The sequence below is a fragment of the Carcharodon carcharias genome, chromosome 2, assembly GCF_017639515.1.
Source record: "Carcharodon carcharias isolate sCarCar2 chromosome 2, sCarCar2.pri, whole genome shotgun sequence".
NCBI classification, from domain to species: Eukaryota; Metazoa; Chordata; class Chondrichthyes; order Lamniformes; family Lamnidae; genus Carcharodon; species Carcharodon carcharias.
The window spans coordinates 170,765,383-170,779,876 of NC_054468.1; the positions used below are offsets into that span (position 1 = coordinate 170,765,383).

The window sequence follows — 14,494 nt, forward strand, 5'->3', positions numbered from 1 at the left end:
ACCTGCTCACTGATGCCCAGCTTGTGTTCTGCCAGGGCCATTCAGCTCGTGACCCCATTACAGCCTTGGTTCAAGAATGCACAAAACAGCTGAACTCCCAAGATGAGGTGAGAGTGACTGCCCTTGACATCAAGGTCGCATTTGACTGAGTATGGCATCAAGGACCCCTAGCAAAACTGAATCAATGGGAATCGAGGAAAACTCTCCACTGTTTGAAGTCATACCTAGCGCAAACGAAGATGGTTGTGGTTGTTGGAGGTCAGTCATCTCAGCTCCAGGACATCAGTGCAGGAGTTCCTCAGGGTAGTATCCTAGGCCCAACCATCTTCAGCAGTTTCATCAATGACCTTCCTTCTATCATAAGGTTAGAAGTGGGGATGTTCGCTAATGTTGCACAATGTTCAGCACCATTTGTGACTCCTCAGATACCAAAGCAGTCCATGTCCAAATGTAGCAAGACCTGGACAATATCCAGGCTTGGGCTGACAAGTGGCAAGTAACATCTGCGTCACACAAGTGCCAAGCAATGACCATCTCCAACAAGAGAGAATCCAACCAACTGAACTGGACCAGTCATATAAGTAATATGGCAACAAGAGCAGGTCAGAGGCTAGGAATCCTGTCATGAGTAACTTACCTCCTGACTCCCAAATGCTGTCCACCATCTACAAGGCACAAGTCAGGAGTATGATGGAATACTCTCCACTTGCCTGGATGAGTGCTGCTCCCATAACATTCAAGAAGCTTGACATCATCCAGAACAAAGCTGCCCACTTGATTAGCACCACATCTACAAACATTCACTCCCTCAACCTCCAATGGACAGTAGCAGTAATGTGTACTTTCTACAAGATAAACTGCAGGAATTCACCAAGGCATCTTAGACAGCACCTTCCAAACCCATGACCACTACCATCTAGAAGGACAAGGGCAGCAAATAGATGCAAACACAACCACCTGGAAGTTCCCCTCCAAGCCATTCATCATCCTGACTTAGAAATATATCACCGTTCCTTCACTGTCACTGGGTCAAAATCCTGGAACTCCCTTCCTAACATCACTGTGGGTGTACCTACACCACATGAACTGTAGTGGCTCAAGAAGGCAGCTCACTACCACCTTCTCGAGGCCAATTAGGAATGGGCAATAAATGCTGGTCTAGCCAGCAAAGCCTGAATCAATATATTTTTTTAAATTGCAAATTTAAATTAAAGTGGTGTGCAGTCCAGCACTAGTTGTGCTGCTGAATGACTGCATTCCTCAGGAAGGGGCCCAAGTTTGTGTAAGGTTAGCATCGGTTAAAGTTAAGGTAAACAGTATCTCTTTTAGGCGAGGCCTGGCAGAAAGCCTGATGTTACAGTCAAGGAGCATGGAGGAATCCGGCATTAATTTTGCACAGGGTTTCACACAGAGCTTGGAATCTATTCTTTCCAGCATGGAAGCAGTGGCCAATTCCATAAGATGTAGCGCCTGATAGCCGATGTCTCAGCTTCCATCACAGCAAAAGTGGGCACCACCCAAAATCTGAGTGCTGCAGTGTAGATTCAGGATGGGATAATGAAATCTCAACTTGCTGTCATGGAAGCTCAGACTGCTGTCACCATGGCCATGGATATCCATGCTCAAAGGAGCTGGCAGGGTATCACAACAGTCCAGCAAACTGTCCTTCAAAGCATTGCTAGGATTGTCGAGGTGCCAATCTGATGGAGTGCTAGTGCCGCTATGAAGTACAAACCTGCTATCTTCTCTAAGGATGACAGCATTCATGCATCCACCACTATCACTCCGCCAGCGCCACTGCTGTTATCCATCAGCTTACCAGCCCATAGTGCTGCTGCCAATGCCAACTGATGCATTCAGGAGCCAGGGCTTTGAGGGCCAGAGCTGCGCCATGTCATTCTCCACGGCTATCTGCAGTCTGCACCACTAAGTCAGCAGCCTTGTAGCAACCATGCTACAACCACTAAGGTAGTACTGTGTAGGAGTGCTAGGACAGCCAATGGCACCCACAATACAGACACTAAGGCAATGCAAAAGGGTGATTAGCGACATTTGTATGGAATATCAGATGTTTGTTGGATAAAGTTGATTTAGAATTGTTGTTTTATTACAACTTTTATTTCAGCATTGTGGCTAATTGTGATGGCCGATGCAACTGTTGTACAATTGGGATTTGGGATTGTGTTCAGTGGAGCTGTAGTTGAATGAAGCGAACCCAGAAAGGGGATGTGCCAGTTGCCCCCTTCCTCTTCCTCAGCTGCTCAGCATATCCCTAAAGCAAGGGTTGTGCCTTCACAATAGCCAGTTTGTGGAGGATATAGCAAATCATCACGAATCAGTACACGTGCTTCAGAGAGCATTGCAGGGTTCCACCCTGAGTGGTTCAGGCAGCAGAACCAATGCTTCAGCACCAAATGCTCTGCTTTATGATCTTTCATTGTACATATACTGGCCGCCTGTGATTGGGTTGCAGTGTGGCAATAGGAAAAAACAGTTCGGACCAGTATTCTTATTTCCCAATTTTTGCTGTTGTTCTCTGCTAAGGTAAACAAGACCAGTTCAGACCAGTATTCTTATTTTCCAGTTTTTACTGTTTTTTCATTCTGGGAGTCATGAGCCAGGTGTTAATATAGGAACATAAGAACAGGAGAAACCTATTCAGCCTGTCGAGCTGCTCCATCATTCAATATGATCATGGCTGATCAAACATTTGAATGCCTTTTACCCACACTATCCCCATAGCCCTTTACAGTATTGTTAATCAGAAATCTATCCATGCTCAATAACTGAGCTTCCACAGCCCTCTGGAGTAGAGAATTCCAAAGATTCACAACCCTCTGAGTAATGAAATTTCTCCTCATCTAGGTCCTAAGTAGCTTCCCCCTTATTTTGAAATTGTGCCCCCTGGTTCTAGACTCCCTAACTGGAGGAAACACCTTACCTGCATCTATCCTGTATATTCCATTCAGTATTTTGTAGGTTGCAATGAGATCACCTCTCATTCTTCAAAACTCTAGAGAATTCGGGCCCAGTTTCGCCAATCTCTCTTCATAAGACAGTCCCGCCATCTCTGGAACAAGTCTGGTGAGCCTTCGTTGCACTCCCTCTATGGCAATAATATCCTTTCTAGAATAAGTGGACCAAAACTGCACACAGTACTCCAGGTGCAATCTAACCAAGCTTCTATACAATTGAAGCAAGACTTCACTACTCCTGTACTCAAATCCTCTTGTGATAAAGACTAACATTCCACTAGCCTTCCTAATTGCCTGTTGCACCTGCATGTTAGCATTCAGTAACTTATGGGCAAGGACACCCAGGTCCCTTTGTACATCTACACTTTCCAATCTCTTACCATTTAAGAAATACTCTGCACATCTGTTCCTTCTAAAGTGGATAACCTCTCATCTTTCCACATTATATTCCATCTGCCATGTTCTTGCCCACTCACTAATTCTGTCCAAATCCTCCTGTAGCCGCTTTACATCTTCTTCACAACATGCATTCCCGTCTAGCTTTGTATCACCTACAAAATTGGAAACATAACATTTGGTCCCCACATCCAAATCATTGATATATATTGTGAACAGCTTGGGCCTAAGTACTGATCTTATGGTACACCACTAGTCACAACCTGCCAATGCGAGAATGACCCATTTATTTCCACTCTGTTTTCTGCCTGTAAAAAGGAAACATTTGTCTAAGACAAATGTGGGTCCATGCCAGTATATTGCCTCCTATCCCATGTGCTTTGATTTTGCTAATCAACCTGCTGTGGGGGATTTTATCAAAAGCTTTCTGAAAATCCAAGTATACTATGCCCATCGACTCTCCTTTTCAATTTTGTTAATAACATCCTCAAAAATCTCCAAGTTTGTCAAACATGATTTCCCAATCGCAAATCCATGCTGACTATGTCCTATCAGATCATGATTATCCAAGTATCCATTTCTCACAGCCTTTATAATAGATCCTAACATTTTCTTCACTACTGCCAAAAAGCTAACGGGTCTGTAGTTCCCTGTTTACTCTCTCTCCCTTTTTAAATAGTGGGGTGATATTTGCTGCCTTCCAATCTTCAGGAACCATTCCAGAAGCTATAGAATTTTGGAAAATGATCAGCAATGCATCCACTATCTCTATAGCAACCTCTTTCAACAATCTGGGATGCAGAATATCAGGTCCCATGGACTTATCAACTTTCAATCCCATTAATTTCTCCAATACAATCTTCTTACTTATATTAATTTCCTTCAACTCCTCATCCTCCCTAGTCTCTTGGAGCTCTAAATCTGGGAGGTTTCCTATATCCTCCTCAGTGAAGACAGACACAAAGTAATCATTTAGCTTCTCTGCCATTTCCCTCTTTAGGAATTCTCCTGACATAGCCTATAATGGACCCACATTTGTCTTTGCCAAATGTTTCCTTTTTATATACCTACAGAAGCTTTTACAGTCCATTTTTACATTTTTTTTGCTAGATTGCATTCATATTCTATTCTCCCTTTCTTTCCCAGTTTCTTGGTCTTCCTTTGCTGTTTTCTAAAAACCTCCCAATCCCCAGGTCTACTACTACTTCTGGCAACTTTATAAGCCTTTTCTTTAACCCTTATACAATCCTTAACTTCCTTTGTTAAGCCACGGTTGACTGACCTTTTGGGTTTTTGCACTTTGAAGGAACATATAGTTGCTGTAAGCTATGTAATAGTTCTTCGAATACTATCCATTGCCTATGTACAGTCATGCCTTTTAATGTATTTTTCCAATCCACCTCAGCCAGTTTGTCCCTCATGCCTTCATAATTTCCTTTATTCAATTTAACAACTTTACTCCATAGTGAACTACCTCACTTCCAAATATAACATAAAATTCTATCATATTATGGTCACTCATCCCAAAAGGTTCTTTTACAACAAGATTATTAATTAGCCTTTTTTCATTACATAATACTAGATCTAAAATAGCCTGTCCTCTAGTTGGCTCCTCAACATACTGCTCTAGAAAACCATCCCTAATATACTCCAGAAACTCCTTTTCCACAGCATTAGTGCTCAATTGGTTTACCCAGTCTATATGCAGATTGAAGTCACCCATGATCACTGTATTGCCCATGCTTCATGCTTCTCTCATCTCCTGATTAATACTATGCCCCACGTTACCATTACTGTTTGGTGGCCTACAAACAACTCCACCCAATGTCTGCTACCCTTTGTTTCTTAGCTCCATCCAAACAGATTCCACACATTGTTCTTCCAATCTGCAATCCCCCCTTACTAATGCACTGACCCCATTCTTTATTATCAGTGCACTCCACCTCCTTTCCCTTCTTGTCTGTCCTTCCTAAACGTTAAATATCCTTCAATATTCAGTTCCCTGTCTTGGTCACCATGCAGCCATGTTTCCGTAATGGCAATTTTATCATATCCATTTACCTCTATTTGTGCTTTAGATCATCTACCTTACTGCGAATGCCGCACACATTCAGAGAGAGCACCCTTAACTTTGTCTTTTTGACACAATTTCGCATTCGAAGCATACTCGATGTCTTGATTTGTTTCTCCTGCCTTCTAGTCTCATGATTACTTCCAGTTACCAACTTTATTTTCATCCCATTTGGGCCACCCCTCAGGTTTCCACCCTCCTTACAAGCTAGTTTAAACCCACCCCAACAGCATGAGCACATCCCCTGTGAGTATACCAGTCCCAGTCCTGTTAAGATGCAACCCGTCCAGCTTGTACTGTATTGAGTTCTGATGAAGAATCATTCAGGCTTGAAAGGTTAATTGTGCTCCTCTCCGCAGATGCTGTCAGACCTGCTGAGTTTTTCCAGCTATTTTTGTTTTTGTTTCAGATTTCCAGCATCCGCAGTATTTTGCTTTTATCAGCTTGTACAGGTCCCACCTGCCCCAGAACTGGTCCCAATGCTTCAGAAATCTGATGCCCTCCCTTCTATACCAGTTCTCCAGCCACGTATTTAATTGATCAATCGTTCTATTCCATGGCACTGTGAGTAGTCCTGAGATTACTGTTCTTGAGGTACTGCTTTTTAATTTCCTTCATAACTCCCTGAAATTAGCTTTCAGGACCTTATCTTTCTTTCTACCTATGTTGTTGGTACCAATGTGGACCACTATTTCTGGCTGATCCCCGTGCCCCCGAAGGATGTCCTGTAGCCGCTCCATGACATCCTTGACCCTGGCACCAGGGAGGCAACACACCTTCCTGGAGTCACATTTACTGCTGCAGAAATGCCTGTCTGATCTCCTGACTAAGGAATCCCCTATTACTATTGCCCATCCATTCTTCTTCCTCTTCCCTGTACAGCTGAGCCACCCGCAGTGCCACAGGCTTGGCTCTGGCTGCACTCCCTCAAAGAACCATCACCCTCATCAGCATCCAAAATGGAAAACCGATTAGCAAGCAGGATAGACTCAGGGGACACCTGCACTACCTGCGTGGTTCTCTTAGATTGCCAGGCGGTCACCCATTCCCTCTCTGGCTGCATGCTTCGGACCTGCGATTTGACCACCTCCTTAAACGTCTTACCCATGTGGTCTTCTGCCTCGTGGGTGCACAACAGTGACTCCAGCCGCCGCTCATGTTCTGAAACCCGGAGCTCAAGCTTATGCAACTGGTGACACTTCCTACAGATGTAGTCATGGTGCGTCCATGACTTCACACGTACCACAGGATGTACACTGCACTTGGCTGAGGTGACCTGCCATCCTATAACTTTAAAAACTATTTATTACATTTAGAATGAGTAGAATGAGTAGAATAGATCACTAGTAATTTAACTTTACTACACTTACACTAATTTTATCTTACTTTGCTTTACTTTATCACTTAATTTCACTTTGACTTGATTTACTTTACTTCCCTATTGCTAGTGTTCCTTACTGAAATTCAAGTAGCTACTTCTTTATAAATGATAGGTTTCTCTAGTTTTAAGTTATTTAAACACTCTTCCTAATAGCAGCCAACCAAAGAACTTACGGTTTTCCTGTGATGTCACTCCTGATTTTTTTCAAACTCAGCCCACTGCCGAAGTAGAGATGTTCTTTGCAGGTCTGGCTGTTTATGCTCCTGGAAGGTGAGTGAAGGCACCAAGCCTCTTCCTCTATTTATCTACTGCCTGAGTAGAGGTGTCGCTCGCAGGTTCAGCTGTCTCAGCTCCTAGAATGTGAGTGAAGGCCCCAAGCCTCACCCTCTATTTATCTGCAGCTCAGATAGAAGTGTCACTTGCAGGTTCGGCTGTCTCTGCTCCCAAAAGGTGAGTGAAGGCCCCGAGCCTCGCCTTTGATTTAACCGCCGCCCGAATAGAAGTGTCCCTTGCAGGTCCGGCTGTCTCAGCTCCCAGAAGGTGAGCAGTGACACTTGTCGTCTAGCAGCCACTGTTTAATGTGATGTTTCAAAAACAGAAAACAGCAAATTAGAACATCAATTGCTTCAGCCTAGAAAGATTCTGGTGCAAAGAAATTCAGGACTAATCACCTTGACAGCCAGCGGCAGCACTGTCCTTGTCCTGCTCAGTGGCAGCAGCGGTGAAGAGTTTGGTGAGAACTTACTTCCTAAAGTGCAGGCAATGCACAAATTGTTCCTGGCTTTGGGGGAGATAAGAGAAGTGCTCCTGGAACTTCTCTTTCTCCTCCTCCCTCTGCAAGCAGCTCACCCTCTTTTTTTATCACCTCTGCTCCATCTTTCCCTCATGCTGCAGCCTCAGGAGGATTGCAGCTACAGACTGGGAGCAAGTGACCTGACCAGAACCCTTGAAGTCACAAGCAACATCTTTTCAATCCGTAGTGCTGCTCCCAGTCAGCTTCATCAACTGTAACAAACTCAGCAAACCACCAAGCTCTTTCTCAAATTCAAACAGAGCCAGCAGAGATTAATCAGCACCTAACCTGCACATGGTTGATGATTCGTTTAAATAGTGCAGGCGGGAGGCCCTTCCTGCTGCCGAACCCCATGTTCTGTGCTTCTGGGAGGAGATTACTTGAAATGGTGAGGTTGAAAATCGCAGCACTGGTGTCAAATCAGCATTATACACTGACTGATACACAATCTGCCTATTCTGTATACTTCAAAGCATACTCGGTACACCTGCACACATGGCTAAAATGGTGTTCAGTGCAACCGCACAGGAAGGGTGCATGTGCATGTGGATGCAATTTTGTTACTGAAACAGACGTATAGCACCAAAACTACAGGCATATGGGGTCTAAATCTGCAGCTTATATATTCTGAGGATACAGAGAGGAATAGTTCTGTTGTAACTTTAAGCAACTGAGGGAAAAGGCCAACAGTTTGTTACATTTGTGTTTCTCAAGTCATTCACTGAAGAACATTGCTGTCTTTAAATGACTCAAGAAGCTATAAAAGCAAGAGCTATAGTGACATGAATGTCATTTAACCAGAGCTAGAAATGGTAACTCAATTCAGTAACACGAGGGACACAGTTGGAAATTTCAGGATTATAAGACAGATATTCCTACATATAGAAGCATACTGGGAATTCAGAAAATGAAAGGCAGCAACACTATCAGTTATTTCTGTACAGTAATTGCTTGTAAAGGAATAAAAAAAAACTTTTTTGCTGGTTTTCACATACATAATGCAATGCTATAAACAAAATTGAAACATCCATAATTTAAAGCATCATTGTTATATAAGTGTCACAACCTCTTACTACCCCAAATCAAAAGAAAAGAAAAGCATTCTGGGAAACCATGCATCTCTAAAACATTTCCAAGCGCACTTCTAAAGACCAACTGCGCAACTGTGCAGGTCGGTTTTTTACTTTGAAGACATCAGGCAGTGTTTAATGTAGGTGACGTAGCTGACTGGAGAGCCATGAGAGCCCTGTGTTGCATCCTCTGGAGAAGGCCCACCGAATTAAGTGCCTGTCAGGTGACTAAGTGGCCAGTGGCAGGCCTTTCCCGGGATCAATCTCCCTTGGCACGGAGGTTAGAGACTTGCAACTATGCATTGCAGGCAGTGCCAGCAGAAGTGGTGGCAGCTATTGGCAATGCACCCACCCAGGTTCGCCGATGAGCTCCAGGCCAAATGTGAGTGAGAGCGGGATAGGGGTTGCGTGAGAGAGGGTGATTGGCAGCAAGGACAGGGGTGTGGCTCACTGCGGGCTCTCACCTTCCCAATGACTGCTTTTGAACAAGGCCTCCCCTTACGCCAACCCCACCCCCACCCCCCCCAAGGATTTGCTTTATGGGATTCCCACATGGCGTCTCCCCTGCCCACTGCTTGTTGAATAACAGCAGCAGCAGCAAAATAAGGTACTTAAATGATTATTAATTGTCCATTTAAGGGTCTCAGTTGGCAGCAGGGTGGGAAGGCCATACATAAGCCTTTGTGCGCCGGACCTAATTGGGGCAGAGGCAGAAATGTGGCAGGGTCCCCACATGTCACCCTCCTGCCGGATTAAATGCCCCCTGCCTCCAAACTCACTTCAGGAGAGGGCATTAAATTCTGCCCATCATCATGATGAAATGACATTTTGTTATAAAGGCTACGTTATATCTTCACATGTGAATACACTGTACCAAAACTGTGAGTGAGAAAAATTTATGGCTTAACCTAGTTGACTTGCAACAAATGCTGGAGAGAAAGGAAATCTCTAAAATTAAATAGGTGGGTACAAGTCATCATCTGTCTGACTGTTTTACAAAAACAATGTATGGAAAAATTCTTAGGGGTCCTGCTTTCCGCAGGATTTTGAAGTAATTTGTACATATAAACTTGAATTTTTATTTGAAGACAGAAGGGAATCTATTATTTGTATGCAGGTGGTGTTTATTCACTTAAGCCTCTGAAAAATAGACACAGACTAAAACTAATTATTTTGGGTGGATGGGTGTATGTTTGTAATGTAAATAAATATCACAGTGTATAAAGATTGGCCCCAGTTCTATCCTTCACCAACTGGCTTTCTGGAATATGGCATAGGAAGCATATGCACCATGTAAGATTTTTAACAAAAGAGAAGTTTGATTCTGCTGCTTAATATTCTTCCCAGCATTCTTCTCACAACCAGCTTTTATTTTCATTTCTTAAAGATCAGCATTTAATTCCATATAATTGGTTGAATAGTTTCACCCTCATACTGAGCTTCAATTTCCTTTTTATTCAGATTACAGAACCACTGTCAAGCTGTCAAGTTTATAGTTTCTAATGTCAACAATTGTCATTTCAGAAGTTGAACTACACCAACTATTTAGTTTTGTTGCTATCTTTTGGTTATTTTTTCATGTGTTAAGACATTAATGGGTTTTAGTTTTCAGTGGATGATATTTAACTCAAATCCCTTCTTCTAATCATTAGGTGGAATTTTCCGCTCTGGAGGCTAAGTGCGGTGGTGGGCAGGGTAAGCAGCATGTTTCCCGCTGCGTTGCGGGTGGGATTTCACACCTGATTTTACACTAGGAAGCTCATTAGTTACGCATCGGTGAGCAGCTCTCCAAATCACATGGTGGAGCTGCCACTGATTCATCCACCCACTGTCACCTAATGGGGTCGAAGGTCCTGGTGCCATATTTAAACACTAATTGAACATTGACATTCATTCTTTGCAGCCCAGCTGTGTTCACCACCAGCCCTGAAATGGCCCCCAGAACAAAGAAGAATATAACCCCAAGGTTTAGCCACGACGCACTGGAGTCTTTAATAGAGGTGTCTGCCAACTCCAGGATGTCCTTTACCTGAGAGATGGTTCCAGGAGGGACCATCACCTCATCGGCCTGGAAGGTGGTTGCAAAGGACGTCTGTGTCATGGGCAACCACCAACAAAATGCCCTGCAGTGCCAGAAGAGGATGAATGATCTAATTCACACTGCCAGGGTAAGTCTACCTTCAGCACACTCCAAACTTACACTCTCATAATGGCATCAAGCACTCAAAGGGTTACACTCCTTAGGGATCTCACACAATATTAGCAAGGGAGATACCTGCATTGAATTTCTCACTGACAGTTTAACATCACCAGTATCTCATCTATTATGCTGCACAAGCACCATCCCCAGCCCTTATTGGGGAGGGCCCAGCACACACAGCAGGCATGCATCCTTCCCAACCTCTGCTCCATCCCTTCTCATCACATTCCAACCCCTTGTCATCATGCAGGCCAAGCTTTCCCACAAGAGGGAGGGATGCCAGACTGGATGAGGGACAGCTGACATTCTAGATCTCAATCAATTTGAGGAGGATGCTGCTGAGTTCACAGGGGAGGACAGGGATCGCTTCTGTAGTGAAGGCGAGATAGCCTCTCCCAGCAACCCATTACAGATGGGCCCTCCATGAGTTCATTACATCCTGACATTCACAGCGAGTGACATACAATGTTGTATTCAGCCTGTTTTTGAGCTAAATTTTTCTTCTCGCACTTACAGGCCCAGATGACAGGTTGTGAAGGGAGCAACAGACTACAATGATGCAGGACACCCTTTGTGCAGAGTACTGCAGAGCCCCACCTATAGGTTCAAACATCAGAAGCACATCTTCAGGATCCCAATGTGATGGATCTTGTCGCAAAGTGCGCCATGTTGTATCTCTTCTCTAAGACGCTTTGAGGATGACACACAGGCGTCATGAGCCACCTGTTCAGCCCTTGTCACCCAGCAGCCAACCCTGTAAGCGCTATGACCCTTTGAATATCTGTGGCACCTGGGAGTGACTCAGGGTGTAGGAGTCATGAGAACTCCCAGAATACCTGACACAAACATGCATGATGTGCTTCTGATGATCGTGAACCAACTAAACGTTGAGGGAGTGGAACCATTTCCAGTTAAATAAAGATCAGGGACTGTTGCCATGGAGCTCTTCAAGTGGCACGTGTGCAATCGACCTGTACTCTAGGGAAGACTCAGACAGCCGCAAATCCAAATATCTAGCAGCCTGGTTAGCGTCATCCATTGCAGAGTTTACATAATGGTGAGCCTTACTGTAGAGGTGTAGAGGGCATCTGTCCCCTCCTTTATTCATTTATGTGTGGAGGACTGAGAGATCCTGCATGGGTCCCCTGTGGATCCCTGGACCAGCCGCTTGCAAATATCTTGAGTGTGGAGGTGACCTTCGAGGCCATTGGCAGAGGATGGCCTCCCAGTCCATGTGGTATTAGATCCTCCCACAGAATGTGATAGATATGATCCACCAGATCTCTTGACAATCGCAGACATGTGCGGTACTCTCTCATTCATCTCCAAATAGGAGAGGTATCTTTGGTAAACCTTTGGTCGTGCCAGTTGTGTCTGTGGGATGAGTCTAACTTCTTCAGCCTCTGGTTCTTCCTTGGGCTCCCCATGGTGCATGGACCATGCACCTCAGGCCAGGGGTCTTCTCTAAGCTGTGTTAGACGGCATCAGGCCCTTCTTCTCCTCCTCAATCTAAGTACTGCCATCAAGAAGGCAACATTGAGCGCAGCCTCTATTATTAAATTCTCCTTCTCCCTATTGACAGATAGATCCAACAGATGAATTTAGATTGACCAACTATAGTAGACAGCCCACTCTTAGCCAGAAAGCCACTGTCATGTCCTAGTGCTGTATCTATGCTACTCGCCTTTCCCTGTCATGCCCTTGTGGCTGTGGAACTCCCTCACAGATTATGGGTGCCAAAGAAGCCACCCCAACAACCTGACCTCTCAAGCCCATAGAGGATAGAAGAGGCTTGGGCACAGCCATACTATGGTCAACCTCACTAAAAGCACTCATATGATCCCTAATTTGAATTAGAGATTAAGCTTGCCTTGCACTATTTGAATGACTGAATGCCTTTTGGCCCCTAACCCATGTCAATTGGACAATGTGCTTTTCAGGGTTTAATTGAGCATCCTGCAGATATCCAGCAGCTGTGCTCCCTTAATGGCTGGATGCCTTTTCCCTTCTCACATCCCTGACATTTAAATGCTCAATTAGACTACTTCGAATATGATCCCATTGACTGTTGTTGTCTCGTGTAAAAGTGCATCATTATATTGCGCCACTAACTCAGTTCTCAATAAAGTCTTCATGATTTCTATAAGGTGACCCTTCATTTCCATGTTGAGAATCTAACAAGCATGAGGCTGCCCCCTGAAAGGGCCCCTGAGTCCAGCCATGGGCTCCTCCCACACTGCCTGAGGCCCTTCCTGTGGAGATTTCTTTACATTTCATTTTTAAACTGCGTCATTGATTCGAGGTCTCAAGATGGTGGTGCTGCACTTCTACTTCCAGACCAGCTTCGACCCTTCCCCTGTCACTATTCAAATCCTTTCGAATATCCTGGAATCTCAGATGTGCAGGTAGACCTCCTTCCAGTAATTTTCCAACCTCCCCCAGTAATCCGGGGCCTAGAGTTATTGTTGTGGACATTCCTGTCCTCCCCACTGAACCTATCACTATGGATATCCCTATGCCTCAAGTGGACCTCACCTGTCCCCACCTTAAGGCTATGTGGCCATCAGCTGGACCCCTCATCCCACTCTGAGACCTTCAAGTATATCTCCCTTTATTACATTTTCCCCATTTACAGGCTGAAGATGCTTCTCTGATCATGAGCATCCCGTCTACAATCCATTACCGAGCCAGACACCCCCAGGACCACCGAGTGTGAGACAAAGACCATGTCCTGCACACCAACATGCGCCTGACCCTCATTAAGCACAAATGCCTTATCCCTCCATGGAGTGGCACCACAAGGTGCGTGTGCCATGCATAGCCCTGTGAAATGGTCCACAGAGCCCCAGGACTGCCTTTAATCTCTCAACCCAACCTTTCAGCCTCAGTCCAGGGACTTTGACTGTCTGTACTTGGCCCCACTGTTCCTTCAAGACTACCCACAACACCATTTCCCTCCCCCCTTCCATGAGTCTCTGTGTAACCTTTCCCTCTTGTGTGAGCCTTAACCATCCCCACCCGCAGACATGAGTGTGTGTGTGCAACCCTTCCATCTGATGCTACACTAAACCTCCAACCTCCCTACTCTAGAGTCTGCAAGCATCTCCTCCCATTCATGCCAAAATAAGCCCATCCACCCCCCTGCCACATCTGCATTCACCCCTCCCATGTTAGGCTCCAGCTCCAACACCCCTAATCTTCCCTCTGCCTGCCATCTTCTCCCTCCTCCCTCATCAACCCTTCCTGTTCCCTTCACCCTCAAGTGTCTGTCAGACAGACCCTCATCCGGTCCCCATGCTGGTTTCTGTTAGTAGAGTGTAGCCCTGCCTGAGACACGCAGCACACACTGAGCGCAGTTCTCCCGGAGAAGCACAGCACCCACCATGAGCAGCCCCGCTAGACAACTGAGGCACCCACCGTGAGCAGGCCCACTGGACACCTGAGGCACCCACCGTGAGCAGCCCCGCTAGACAACCAAGACACCCACCATGAGCAGCCCCATTGGACACCTGAGGCACCACCATGAGCAGCCCCATTGGACACCTGAGGCACCCACCATGAGCAGCCCCATTGGACACCTGAGGCACCCACCATGAGCAGCCCCATTG

At 45.3% G+C, this 14,494-nt stretch overlaps 1 long non-coding RNA gene across 1 annotated transcript; it reads left to right on the plus strand.

Annotated features, from left to right (window-relative positions):
* The first annotated feature begins 7,016 nt into the window (after positions 1 to 7,016).
* LOC121275270 lies at positions 7,017 to 13,029 on the plus strand. The gene is made up of 3 exons (XR_005942374.1): positions 7,017 to 7,093; positions 10,590 to 10,854; positions 11,403 to 13,029. It is a non-coding gene; the product is annotated as an uncharacterized LOC121275270 (long non-coding RNA).
* Positions 13,030 to 14,494: the final 1,465 nt, after the last annotated feature.